Consider the following 14460-nt stretch of genomic DNA (forward strand, 5'->3'; position numbering starts at 1 on the left):
TCTCTACTTGATTAGTTTCCATCCATTGCTTCTTATCCTGCGCTCAGATGCTTTGGAGAATAGCTTGACTCCCTCTTCTTTGTGGCAGCCCCTGAGATATTGGAACACTGCTACCATGTCTCCCCTAGTCCTTCTTTTCATTAAACTAGACATACCCAGTTCCTGCAACCGTTCTTTATATGTTTTAGCCCCCAGCCCCTAATCATCTTTGTTGCTTTTCTCTGCACTCTTTCTAGAGTCTCAACATCTTTCTTACACCATGGTGACCAAAACTGGATGCAGTATTCCAAGTGTGGCCTTACCAAGGCATTCTAAAATGGTATTAACACATCATGTGATCTTGATTCTATCCCTCTGTTTATGCAACCTAGAACTGTGTTGGTTTTTCTGGCAGCTGCAGCATACTACTGGCTCATATTTAAATGATTGTCCACTAGGACTCCAAGATCCTCTCAAGTTACTATTGAGCCAGGTACCACCTATACTATACCTGTGCATTTGATTTTTCTTGCCTAAATGTAGAACCTTACTTTTTTCACCATTGAAATTCATTTTGTTAGATAGCGCCCAATATTCAAGTCTGTAAGATCCTTCTGTATCTTTAAGCCTATCTTCTGGAGTGTTAGCTATTCCTGCTAGCTTGGTGTTGTCTGCAAATTTGATGAGTTCCCCATCTATCCCTTCTTTGAAATCATTGATGAAGATGTTGAAGAGAACTGGGCCTAAAACAGAGCCTTGGGGTACTCCACTGCATACTTCCCTCCATGTAGATCCAGTTCCATTGAGGACTACACATTGAGTACAGTTTGTCATCCAGTTACCAATCCATCTGTGGTGATGCTGTCTAACCCACATTTTTCTATTTTATTAAGTAGTAGGTTATGGTCTATTTTATTAAATGCCTTACTGAAGTCCAAGTAAATTATATTGACAACATTCCTCTGGCCCACTAATTTTATCACTTTGTCAAAGAATGCAATCATATTAGTCTGGCATGATCTGTTTTTGACAAACCCATGTTGGCTTTTGGTTATTACTTTGTTTGCTTCTAGGTGTTCGCTGATTCGTTGCTTGATTATCTTTTCCAGAATTTCCCCTGGTATTGAGGTCAGGCTGATAGGTCTGTAGTTTCCTGGATCTATTTTTTCCCCTTTTTTGAAAATGGAAACTACACCAACTCTTTGCCAGTTCTCTGGCAGTCCCCCAGTGCTCCAGGATCTTTGAAAGATATAGTTCAGTGCAGTGGTGGGTTCCTCCCGGTTTGGCACAGTTCGGTCGAGCCAGTAGCAGTGATGATATGACGTCACCGAACCGGTTCTCTTTGTTCAGGAGCTGGGTCCTCCTGCCCCTCCTCCCGCGTTATTCTTACCTTTTATTTGGCCCCGCTCCCAATTTTTCACTGCCTCCTGAGTCCCAGCTGATCGTCTGGAAGGAAAAAAACTGTTTAAACTCTTGCCGCGGGGCTTCAAAGGGCCGCCCTACAGCTGATCAATGTTAAAAGGCAGTGTGCTTGAAAAACAAATGGGTAGACCAGGACACTCCAAAAATAAATGGGTAGACCAGGACACTCCAAAAACAAATGGGTAGACCGGTACAGCTCTACAACCAGTTAAAAGCCTAGTAGACCAGTACCTCTGCTAAATCCTAAATAATTGTCACATGACCATCAAACCACGTCCACAAAATAAGCCACGCCCACAGAACCGGTGTAAAAAAATTTAGAACCCACCTCTGGTTCAGTGGTTGTGAGATCTCATCTGCCAGTTCCTTCAGAACCTTGGGGTGTAATCCATCTGGTCCTGGTGATTTGAACTCATCTAGGATAGATAGGTGCTCACTTACCATTATCTTCCCTATTTTAACTTGTGTTCCTAATCTGTTTTTTGTGGTGCCATTTTTGATAGGTTGGACTATTTTTTCCCTTTCTGTAAAGAAAGATACAAAAAATGAGTTAAGTAGTTCTGCTTTCTCCGTGTTGCTTGTCACCTTCTTGCCACTTTCTCCCATCAATGGACCAATTGTTTCCTTGACTTTTTTCTTGTTTTTAACATGTTGGAAGAAACTTTTTTTGTTATTTTTTACTTTTGTCACAAGCCTTTGTTCATTATGATTATTTGAGAAGTCTAACTTCTTCTGGGGCCATGCAAATAATTATCCAAGACAAGCCCCACCTACTTAATCTTCAGGAATACATGATTCCATAGTTATCTGGACCCTAAGTTTAGACAAGGCTGTAAAGTCAATTTTAGGGCTGTTCACCAGAAAGTTTTGGGGTTTGTATGAAGACAAATACGATACCTATCTAAAATAGTTCAGTGTTTTTTAGAATTGCATAGCATAAACATATTGTTGTGGTCCGCCAGCGACCAGCAGAGCTGGCAGCAGAGTCGGACAGTGAGGAGGTTGGGGAGGAACATGGGCCTGTCCTGGAGTCTGGGGAAGGCTCAGACAATGGCTCTGAGTCAGAGGCAGAGAGGGGGCCAAGGCCATCTCTGGAGTCTGACAACAGTGAGGCAGAAGAACTGCGTGAGCCTGTTTCCAGTGTGCGCGTGCGCAGAGCTGCTAGGAGACATGAACAATTAAGGAAACAGGGTCGACTTGGGAGCAAGGTTTGGAGATGATTGGCCCCTCCCATAAGACATAAAAGAGAAGCGAACAGGCCGTGAGCTTTTGCAGGAAGCAATTAGTTAATCTGGCCGATTCAAGATTTGAAAATTGTTTGTGACTCTGTGCCAAGTTTGGCCTTGCCCTGTGTCTGGAAATGAGCTCTTTGGCAGCGTTCCATGTGAGATAGGTGGGTGTTGATAACCTTCCTCTGAAAGACTGTTTATCAAGCCTTGTGGACTATAAATGAAAGTAATTTACAGCTGTATGAATTAAAGAGGTTTGCCGGGACTAAGTTTGTGCTGTTTAATTTCTAAGGAAGCCTAGGTCAGAACACATATGTGGGGTTGGGGTGGGAGAAGGGAATAAAAGGAAGAGGTTTTAGCAGGAAGAGGAGACAAAGGGAATGTGAGATGAGGAAGGAGGGGGTTGTCTGGCGAAAAAGCCAGAAGGTAAGGATAGAAAAAAGGAGGCCTAAGAGGATAGGAGAAGAGGCTTAAGGGAGAAATGGAAAAAGAGGCCTGGGAAAAGGGAGAGGTAGTGAAGGCAATAGGGAGGATAGGAGAGGCTTCTGTGGGGAAAGCAGAGGAATCCATGAAGGAGCAGAGACAGTGGAAGGAGACCCCAGTAGGCAATTCAAGAGAGAGAGAGGTGAGGAGAGAGAGAGAAAGAGAGAGGGAGAGAGGGAGAGAGAAAGAATGGCTGACCAGCCACATGAATATCATCTCATCACGTGACCCACCTGCTGGGAAAAGACTGATAATCACCCCACCATGTGACCTGCCTGCTGAGAGTAGACTGACCACCACAACACTACATGACCCAGGCCAGTAAAGGTGCCTGAATGAGGGATCAGTGTGGACTGGCAGCCATACCAAGAGGGCCAGGAGAAACCAGACTCCAGCCACCCTTTTGGGATAGCACTACACATACAATCCCAGGAGAGGACATTGCTTTGTTGGAAACAGTTATCAAACCCATGTTCTCATTCTCAAACACTCCTTTTGGAAATTGAATCTGAAATGCTCTGCAGCTCAAATAGAGATAAAAAGAATACCAGAATAAAATTCCCCTTCCATTTCTCTTCCTCTCTGTGCCTCCAAATGAATCTGTCTGTACAGATTGTAGAAAGGAGAGCCACCAAAAGAAGGGCAGACATCCCACCAAAGCTGATAATCAGAGGTTGCAGGGGTGATAAAATCCATTGATTGCCTACTCACATTGCTATCAAAGACCCTATCAGTCACAACTGCCTCTCAGCTTTGTCCATGTAGCGCCTGAAGCGTTGCAAAGCCAGAAGCATTGAAAAATCCATTGAATCTCTGAATTGCCTTCAAATCTCTCCAAAGTACTTCAAAGGCACCTGATTGGATTTGAAGGGGATATTTAATTGACTTGTCCTACTAATTAAATCACCCATTTGAAGCTTCACAAAACCTCGTGCATTAGGCAGGAACTCTTTATGCCTGCCAATGCTCATGTAGACATTACAGCCCTTACTGCATCTGAACCATGGCAAGATTATATTATATTATCATTATATTACCCAGGCATTGATTGTGGGATTGTGGAAAGTTTTTCTAAAGCTTCTTTATTGCTTTGGGATACCATCACACTTACCTATTGCAAATCCATTTTTAAAAGATGTTCAGCTAACAAGCTTTATATAACTGTATACAATGATCTAAGCATACTTATTTACTATAGAGGAATATCACTATTTTGTATCTTAATTTTGTATCTTTGAAGGTTTCTTCTTTCAATGTCATGTAATTCAAGTTTACAAAAGCAGAAATAATAGTAATTGTTCTAAAGTTCTCAATGCCATGGCTATGCATACTTCCTAATGGGAAAAGACAAGACTTATGCCAATTCTCAAATTTATTTATTTATTTATTTATTTATTTATTTATTTATTTATTTATTTATTTATTTATTTATTTATTTATTCAATTTCTATACCGCCCTTCTCCTGAAGGACTCAGGGCGGTGAACAGTTAAAATAACATACATATAAAATGTGAATATAAGATGATTAAGCCAATTTGGTTCATCAGTTAAGAATTTTCAACATAAAGATTTAGGAAAATTAGAAGAGATTTATGCCAGCCCGGCTTGGTGAAATAGAAAGATCTTAAGTGCACGACGGAAAGTACGAAGATCTGGGATCATTCGTATCCCTGGAGGTAACCTGTTCCAAAGGGTAGGTGCCCCTACAGAAAAGGCTCTTTCCCTGGGAACCACCAGTCGACATTGCTTTAGCGATGGCACCCTGAGGAGGCCCACCCTGTGGGAGCGTGCTGGTTGGTGGGAGGTTATTGGTTGCTGAAGGTGGTCTCGTAAGTACCCAGGTCCTAAGCCATGGAGCAAATTAACCTTAGATAGAAAGAACTGTGGGTTTTTTCATTCAGGAGGGCTGAAAAATTTGCCTCAATAGTACCGTATTAGAGAGGCACCTTTTTTCCCTCTAAAAGGGGGTGAAAATTTAGGTGAGGCTTATACACTGAATGTAGCCCCACCCACCCACTGGTCCCTACTCTTTGGTCTCTGCCTCCCAGCAGTTTACCTCCTTGCAGCAAGCAGCAAGAAGAAACAGCCCGTTTCACCGTCAGCACAGCCTACTTAGCACAAGTTGATTAGATCAGCCTCCCAACTCTCAGCTGTTTTGCTCTCAGCTGTTTTGCTTGCTGCAAAGAGATAAATTGCTGGGAGTAGATTTTTTTTTTCTTGTGCTAATCAAACTATGCTGAAAACGAAAATGAAAGTAAAGTAGGCTATTTGCTGTTTGCTGCAACTAAGCAAAATTGCTGGGAGACAGAGGTAGAGGCAGATTTCTTTTTCTTGCTTTCCTCACCAAAAAAGGTAGGTCCAGAGCCTCTTATACTTCAAAAACTACGGTATGGCTCTGAGCTCAGGGAATATCCAACCTGGATTTAATAGAAAGATTTGTTTACTTAACTTTCTCCACAAAGCATCAGTTATACTGAATGCCTACCTAACTGACTGCCTCTTTCAATATCATTATACTGACACATATTTGAATATAAATCATATAATTCCTACATTGCATGAATATAAGTTTATGATATTTTCTGTATTGAGGTTTTGAATTAAAAATTATGGGAATGTGGCTGGAATATTCACAGATTGAATTTTTTTTCTTTCTTTTTTTAGTTTCCTCTTAGATATTTCTAAGTTATAAAGTAAAACAGAGATTTAATGTGACACTTATTAAATCACTCTGCTAAAGTAACAGTGACATGTTTGAAGATCCTAGGACATCCTTGCTCTTTGTCTTCAACTAAAATTGGCTCTTGGGGTCTCCTTGGATTTTAATAAAGTTTTAATAAATTTAATGAACTGCCAGTATCCAAAGAGAACTCATTTTATTTAAAATCCCATCTGCAGTAAGTGCAAGTTAACACCAGAACAATTGTCCCAGGTACCCCGAACTTTTATGTCATGTATTTTATTGTGAAACATGTTCTTGCAATATCAAGTCCTTGTCATAAAGCTTCGAAACTTCAACCTTTGCTTGTTTCATATGATGGATGCTGCCTTGCTCCATGAACTTTGGTTATTGGTAGGAACACTATTGAACTTGGACTGTATTTATGACTATGCCTTTGCACGCTGGATTTATAACCTTAAAATTCCTAAGTAATTGATTCCAGCCTGAAGGGGTCAAGACACAAAAGTTTCACTGAAATATATATTTGAAATATTTCCCCTGTACTATTTTAAGCAGAGTATACCACTGCAAACTCCAAATTGTGCAGCAAATAACTTATATAGAAGTTGAATTAAACCAATGTAATAAGTGGATTATTCCAATTCAAAAATAGAATTTTTTAAAAAAAATCCTATGCTTTTACCAAAAGTTTGAGTTCTGATCTCTGACTTACTCTCTTGGACTTATAGGCTTGCTGCTTTAACTCATTTGCAAGGCCAGTCTCATCTGATATATATCTTATATATATATATATATATATATATATATATATATATATATATATATATATATATATATATATATATATATCTGTGTGTGTGTGTGTGTGTGTGTGTGTGTGTGTGTGTGTGTGTAAAGAAAGAAGCAGACATCCTGTGAGCTCCTGAACTTAAAATTTTAAAATTTTAAAATAATTAAAATTTTATTTTACTAAGCTTTCCTCAGCCATCTGCTGACATCATCAGAGTATTAAACTACCTTTACAGAATAGAATAGAAACTATTTTAGAATAGTTTGTAATATACATACATACATACATATATGTGTGTGTGTGTGTGTGTACAGTATATGTATGTATACGTGTGTGTGTGTATGTATATATATCTATATCTATATATCTATATCTATCTATCTATCTATCTATCTATCTATCTATCTATCTATATCTTTGGTTATTCAGGTTTTCTACCGCGTAAAATTGGAAGTGTCTTGGCGACGATTCAACGAAGTCTCATTCGTCATCTTCAGGCTGGTGTTTTCGGCTTCGTGCTTCTAGGAGCAATGTGAGATCGCAGCTGTTTCTTCCTTTTAACTGCTAGTGGGGGTATGAACTGATTTGGTGGGAGCTTGGCTGTGTTCTGATTGGGTGGAGGTGTGCTCTGATTGGTTGGGGGTTTGGCTGTGCTCTGATTGGATGGGGGGTTGGCTGTGCTCTGATTGGATGGGGGTGTGTTCTGTTTAGGTGGGGGCTTGGTTGTGCTCATGTTAGTCTAACATGACATCATGCCAATGTCAAATTTCTCTGAATCAAATAACATCCAAGGCTTTACTAAATATTTCAGCATTATACCAAATAAATAAGAAACAAGAAAAAAATCAATACTGAACAGTGAACGACTTTTCAAAAAGGGTCCATGACTATCAAATACTTCATTAAGGAATTAAAAATGAAACCCACTATTTTGTTAATATTTTTTAAATACTAAAATTGATTTTTTTAGGGGGAGGGTGGAATACTCTCTTCTTCCCTTCCCTAATTACTGCACAATTGTTTATTGTTCTTTCGAAGAATTTGTCTTTCTTGGGATGTAGTTCTCAGGATTTATTCTTAAAGATTATGCATGATTTTAAAGTTTCCCACAGTAAGGATTCACTCTTCTCAAGACAGAATAATTCAATATTGTTATTTAAAAAAAGAAACTTCCACAAACCCCATTTCTCCAAAATGTAAATTGATTTGAAAGATGAAGAATAAAAAAAAAGTATATTTAAGCATAACCTCCTAAGAAAAAATGATTTTACAAAATTAATGGAAGAAAAATACTACTATTTATGAAAGCTAGCTTAATTTCCAAGTTTTGACCTTTCAAAGGATATCAATCATTTGGACAACACTGAATATCCCATTATTTCTAGCAGATATAAGTAGAGATTATATTACTTTGCTTAAAATGTTATACCATAATAGCAGTGTTCCAATATCTGAGGAGTTGCCAGAAAGAAGTGGAGGCCAACCTATTTTCCAAAGTACCAGAAAGCAAAACAAGAACCAATGGATGGAAACTAATCAAGGAGAGAAGCAACCTAGAACTAAGGAGAAATTTCCCAGTGGTGAGAACAATCAACCAGTGGAATGGCTTGTCTTCAGAAGTTGTGGATGCCCCATCACTGGAGGCTTTTAGGAAGAGTCTGCTTGAGCAGAGGATTGGACTAGATGACCTCCAAGGTCCCTTCCAACTCTGTCATTTTATGTTTTTGAAGAGAGGAGAATATCAAACAGAATAGAACAAATATTTTATATTCCAAAACTAAAAATAAATAAATAAAAAGCACTGCAAACCTGTTTCACAAGACCATTAAATAAACATGTGCCATATTAAAGATTAAAGATAAAGTTGATACTGTTTCTCAGGACAAAACTTAGCTAGTTCTTTCATCATCCCTACTTTTTCTCAAATGGCAGACAAGTGAATATTTTAATTTGCCACTGGCCCCATTACTCAGGTAGTCAGGTTAGACGAACTTTAAAATTCAAAAGTGAAACTCAGATTTCTAGAATTTACCTTTGGATCAAATTGTCTCCCTTCCCCTCTGACATGCATGTAGGGTGCAGAGTCTTTAGGGAATTGCTTTGTACATGAATCAGGGACTATCTCAATGGCTACTGCTCAGGAAATCTGACGAAGCAGATCTCTCCATAATGTAGGCACACTATAAGCACTCTCTGGATGAAGAGCAGAGAAATCAAGGTGGCATCTAGGCATATAGGATAGTGGAAATGTGCCTGGAACTGTCAGACATTCTCTCCCCCCCCCCGCCCCCAAATGGCTGCTCCTTTCGGTTGGGTGGGGGAGAGGGAACAAGGCAAAAACTTGCCTATCTGTATCTCCCTTGCTCATAAATTAACAGCCCCTTCTTGTTAGTAGTTCCATTGCACTGCATTCAAACTCCATGTTCACGACAGTTACATATGGATAAATGCATTTTTTTTTTGAACCTGAATTTCACATTCCAGAATAGGACTTGAAATAATTAAAGATGGTTCAATAACAGGAGACTTTACTGTATTAAAAAAAGAAGAAGGAATAGGTTCCTCATTATAGCCACAAGGCAGGAATAGTTTTAAATTATTTCAACCAGATTTTTATATTTAACAGTTAATCCATAGCTAACCAGAGAGATCAATCCATGCTGCCTGCTGCTTTATCACTCCATTTTTTTTTCCAAATGTAGACTTTGGAAATGTAGACTTTGGAAAGTAATGTAGACTACATTACTACATTACTACATTTCTTTTTCTAAAGGAAACCTTTAAAACAGCTAAATAAATTAAAAATAAAAAGTTCTGCAGAAATTTTCTGGAGCATTTCTCATCTTAGGAAGGTGATCTAACTTATTTATAAAATCAAAACTCTCAAAGAATCCATAATTATGCTTAGACATCCTCAATTTTTTAATCCTAGATGGCTCATGTGTAAAAAAAAATTGAAACAAGTTTTATTGGTTTTTTTTCTTTTAACACATATTTTATGAACAGTGTTGACCAAATCATATCTTATATAATTTATCATATCCAAATACACTTTACATAATTTCAATTTCTGCCAAAGTATTCTTTTTCCCTACTTTTTTATCTTGTCTTAATACTTCTATACTTATTATATAAACAGTATCACCATCCGCTCTCAAATCCTAATTTCTTAACATTATTTCAGTTGGTTATCTTATTTTATCCATTGTTAATCATATATATTCTCTTTTAACTTTCATATTAATTCATTCTTCATCCTAATAAGTTTGAGTATACTCGGGGTTGCCCTTCTACCATTCCATCTCTCTTGTTTTACAACAATCCTTTTTCTTCTTTGTAAAATTGAGAGAATAACAGGGGTGTCAAACTGGCGGCCTGGGGACTGGATGCATCATGCACAGGTCATGCCCATCCCGGCTCTGCAAAGGCAAAAAACGTCGTGGTACATCATGATACATCACATGACGTGATCAAGTTTGACACCCGTGGTTTATAAGAATAGGACACTTTGGTGAGTGCCAAAGGATCATACAGGTATACTGGCCATCAGAAGTACCAGCCTAACACACAATGCAGCTCCACCTCATTGTAAATTTACATCCTCTCTACCACTTAGTAAGATGATACAAATAGCCATTTCTTTTCAAAAAGGTGGACAAAGCAAGCAGAGGATACCTTTTGGAATTCCAGTTAATCCACTAATAGCAGCTCTGCCTTGAGTCAAGTTACCAAGAGGGAAGGTAGCTTAAGACTGGTGGAGTCAACAACATCTGAAGCCACTGCCCAGATGCTTCATCCATAAGGATACATTTGGGGAAATTGGTTGGATTCTTTTTTTTTTCTGAAGCCCCCACCCCCACCCCTCCAACCTGATCCAGTTCATTTTCCAAATCAGCTTCTTCCCTGGAACCAAATTTGCTCCTATTCTGTTTTTGGAAAGTTATCCTGCTCTTGGGCAGATAAACTCCTGAGCCCTTTTACATAATTCCTTTCCAACATTCCATTGGGGTGAAAACAATAAGAAAACAGACTCATTGCAGAAGGTTTTAAGACTATACATTATCCATGTGGATAATATATAAAGTTATTGTGAAGTGACAAAGGCTTCTACTCTCTATAGAAAATTCTCTGTTTGCTCAAGTTCAACAAAGAATGTAGTTGCTTGGATTAAACAAAGAATAAGGTGTAGCAACTGGGTTGTAATAAACCATGTTTTGGGAAAAATAGGAATTTATATTGGAAAATATCTAAAAACATATCAGATGCAACCCAGTGAAGTTTATATATTCAATGCCTGTAGATTGTGAATGAATACCCTGTTTCCCCCCAAATAAGACATCCCCTGATAATAAGCCCAATTGGGCTTTTGAGCACATGGCAATAAGGCCAAGCGCTTATTTCAGGGTTCAAAAAAATATATAATACAGGGTCTTATTTTTGGGGAAACATGGTATATACATTAGGAATGGATTGAATGGAATGTTGGATTGGAATATCCTGAAAAAAGGCAAACATTGAATAATAAGAACACCAAAGAGGAATGCTTGAATTCTGCAAATACTTTGTTGCATGTCTCATTCTTTCATTTTGCTTATTCAAAGTACATCATAACTTCCTAATCCAGCAACTATAGTTGTTATACTTCACAGCTAAAACTATCAAAAGTAGATAAGGAGGATCCATTTTATAAAAGAACGTATGCTTCATGTAAAATACTCAACTATCCCTTTCTCCAAGAAGTTTTTCACGTATTAAATTATACACAAAAACATACATATAAGATATTTATTGAGCTATTCCATTTTCAGATAAGGAATATTAAGAGCAAAGAATAGGAGCAAGTAATAGTAAGCAAAGATAATTAAAGGCATGAAATAAGAAAAAGAAAAATAACCACATGAAATTTATGCTAACGTTGACCATTTTCACCATTCTGTCTCTTCATGCTATTTTAGTTTATGTACCATGTATACTACAATTTCTCCTCTAAACATCTCACCTCACAAACTCTGTCTTTCCCTTCCTTTTGAATTCATTCTCATTCATTGTGCATGATCAAAGCACTTCAATATAATTACTTTGTTGTGGTTGTTTACTTTTGTACACATCCCGCAATCATTCAGCGTCTATCTATTAATTCCAAACCTGTGCCTCCTTGATTTTATATATATATATGTACCCCATTCAGTTTGCTGTTATATTTTTCCTGATGTACTCTACTTCTATTCAACAAAGAAGCATATTTTTGCTTCTTTCAAAATTTCATTCCTTGTAACAAAATACATAGTGTCCACCAACAGTAAAACTTATTATTATTATTATTATTATTATTATTATTATTATTATTATTATTAATTTATTTATTAAATTTTTATATCGTCCCTCTCCCGAAGGACTCGGGTCGGTGAACAGCCAGGATTAAAAAACATACAATATAAACATTAAAATACTTTAAAACATAATTAAATCTATATTGGCTTGCCCCAATTTAAAACCCCTTACCCATAAAATTAACCAATTAAAAATTTTAAGCCAGCCCGGCTTGCTGAAATAAAAAAGTCTTCAGAGCCCGGCGAAAGGTCCGGAGGTCCAGGATCAGTCGTATCCCTGGGGGTAGGTCATTCCAGAGGGTGGGTGCCCAACAGAGAAGGCTCTTCCCCTGGGGGTCACCAGCCAACATTGCCTGACCAACGGCACCCTGAGGAGACCCTCTCTGTGGGAGCGTATTGGCCAGTGGGAGGTTATCGGTGGCAGAAGGTGGTCTCGTAAATAACCGGGCCCTAAGCCATGGAGCGCTTTGAAGATGAGAACCAATACCTTGAAGCGCATTTAATGGATATTTTGGGATAATGAGTACCCATTATGGTAGAATGCCTGATAAATATGGAAACACATTACTAAGGAAGCTGTCAGTTATGTTATCATATTATTATGGAATATTTCTAGAGACATTTTAAATTTAAGACAAAATGAATGCAAATTTAACTAACTCATCCAGATTACTTGAGAATCCTTTATTTTTAAGGGGATGATTGAATATAGAACTGATAAAGTTTCCTGAGATCAACCAGGAAAATAAGAATCAAATGCAGCTAATACAGAAATCAGAATTCGTCTCTTTATTTTGGCTCACACAAGTGCCCTAAACCACTTGGTAGTTCTTTTAGGAAAGTAAAAGCTAATCAAAAATGCCATAAAACACAACATCAAAAGTTACTCAACAGAAAAGTTTTCCTATGCAGATGTAATAATTTTGGAGAAAGAGTTATTCTCTCCCTAGTAGAATTAAACAGATATAATCCAGATTTTTGGAAGATATTTTCCATCATGCAAACAGACCAGATTGTCCTAACTGAAGAATTTACTCATGCCATGAGAAACAGCAAGGATAAACTCATCAGCATTTTCAGAGCTTTCATAGCAACATCTACATCACCTTTTAAAAGCCAGATACAAATCATTGTAGCAAGCAGACTTCTCTACTTTAAAAAGATTTAGTTTGGAATTTCAAATCTTAAAAATATCAGAGGGTTCCTCCTAAAACAACATAGTTTTTAGGGTGCAGCACTTTCACAGAAAGTCTTTTGCTTCTAAAGTATGAAGAAGCCAAGAGAATACTGATGGAAATTATTCTAGACATGGACAGACAACAATGTCAGTCACGCCTCCCCATCAACATTTTCCTAAGCAGTCAAAGTCCCTTGATCATACTGCAAGATACTCAAAACTTCATCCCAGTTTCCAAACTCTACAGTACCTTGATTTAATACTTTGGTCCTCGGCTTATGACCAAAATTGAGCCTGGAATATGGATCATAAGTTGTTGCAGTCATTTTGTGCAGGACAAAATCAATATGGCAGATTGTCCTTTTGGCAGCCAAAAGTCCATGTCAAAAGCCAAGCAAGAGTTTAGCATGGGGTGTCTATAACCAGGCTGGCTTCAAATGCCCCATCCTATAAGTGCCCCATGCCAAAATCCCACCTAGCTTTTGGCACAGACTTTTTCAGCCAGCATCCTTGATAGCAGAAGAGCTGCTTCATGGAAGGACAACAATCCAACAATTTGATTAGAACAAAATAGTTAAAATCAGAAATACTGGGGTTGAATATGAGTTCAACCTAATAACAAAATAAGACAAAATATTATTCCACTAATGTGATCACTCTTAAGACTAAAATAACTATTGATGTTAATACTGATACTATAACTTTGAAATTCATTTTAAATCTATATTCTTGGCTATAAAGTAGTGATTAGATCTAAAGTATGTGAGATGAAAAGGAAGACTGTAATCTAAAATTTCCATATTTATTAAGAAAAAAGAGCAATCACCACTTGTCTGATTTCACTGTTAGGAGTTGTCTGTAAATTACATTAGTAAAGCTTGAATATTTTATCAAATAAGGGAAAATAAAACAGATTCCAATGTCCCTATAACCAGCAATACAATACAATATGGACAGTCTATTCTATATCAGTTGTATCAATTGAACATAATCGAAGCTGAGAATAAAGTATTAAATCAAGGTATTGTAAAGGTTCTCAACAGTTTGGAAATTGTGATCAAGTCTTAAGTATCTTATAAGTTTTAAGTATCAGAGGAGAATGTCTGCTTAGGAAAATATTGAGCGGTAGGCAGGACTGAGAAAGTTGATTGTCCATGTCCATAACATTTTGCATCAGTATTCTCTTGGCTTCTTCATACTTAAGAAACAGAAGGGTTTTCCAAGAGTAACAGTAACAAAGCAATTTTTCTTTATGACATCTCTTCTACCAAGCATTATGATTGTCTATTATATTTATTAAAAAATCCAGGTGGCACAACGTTTAACAGTATTGCAGACAAACTCTGCCCACAGTCTGGAGTTCGAT

This window comes from Pituophis catenifer, unplaced genomic scaffold, assembly GCF_029215685.1.
Source record: "Pituophis catenifer annectens isolate HBS135680 unplaced genomic scaffold, rPitCat1.0.hap2 SCAF_2, whole genome shotgun sequence".
Taxonomy (NCBI): Eukaryota; Metazoa; Chordata; class Lepidosauria; order Squamata; family Colubridae; genus Pituophis; species Pituophis catenifer.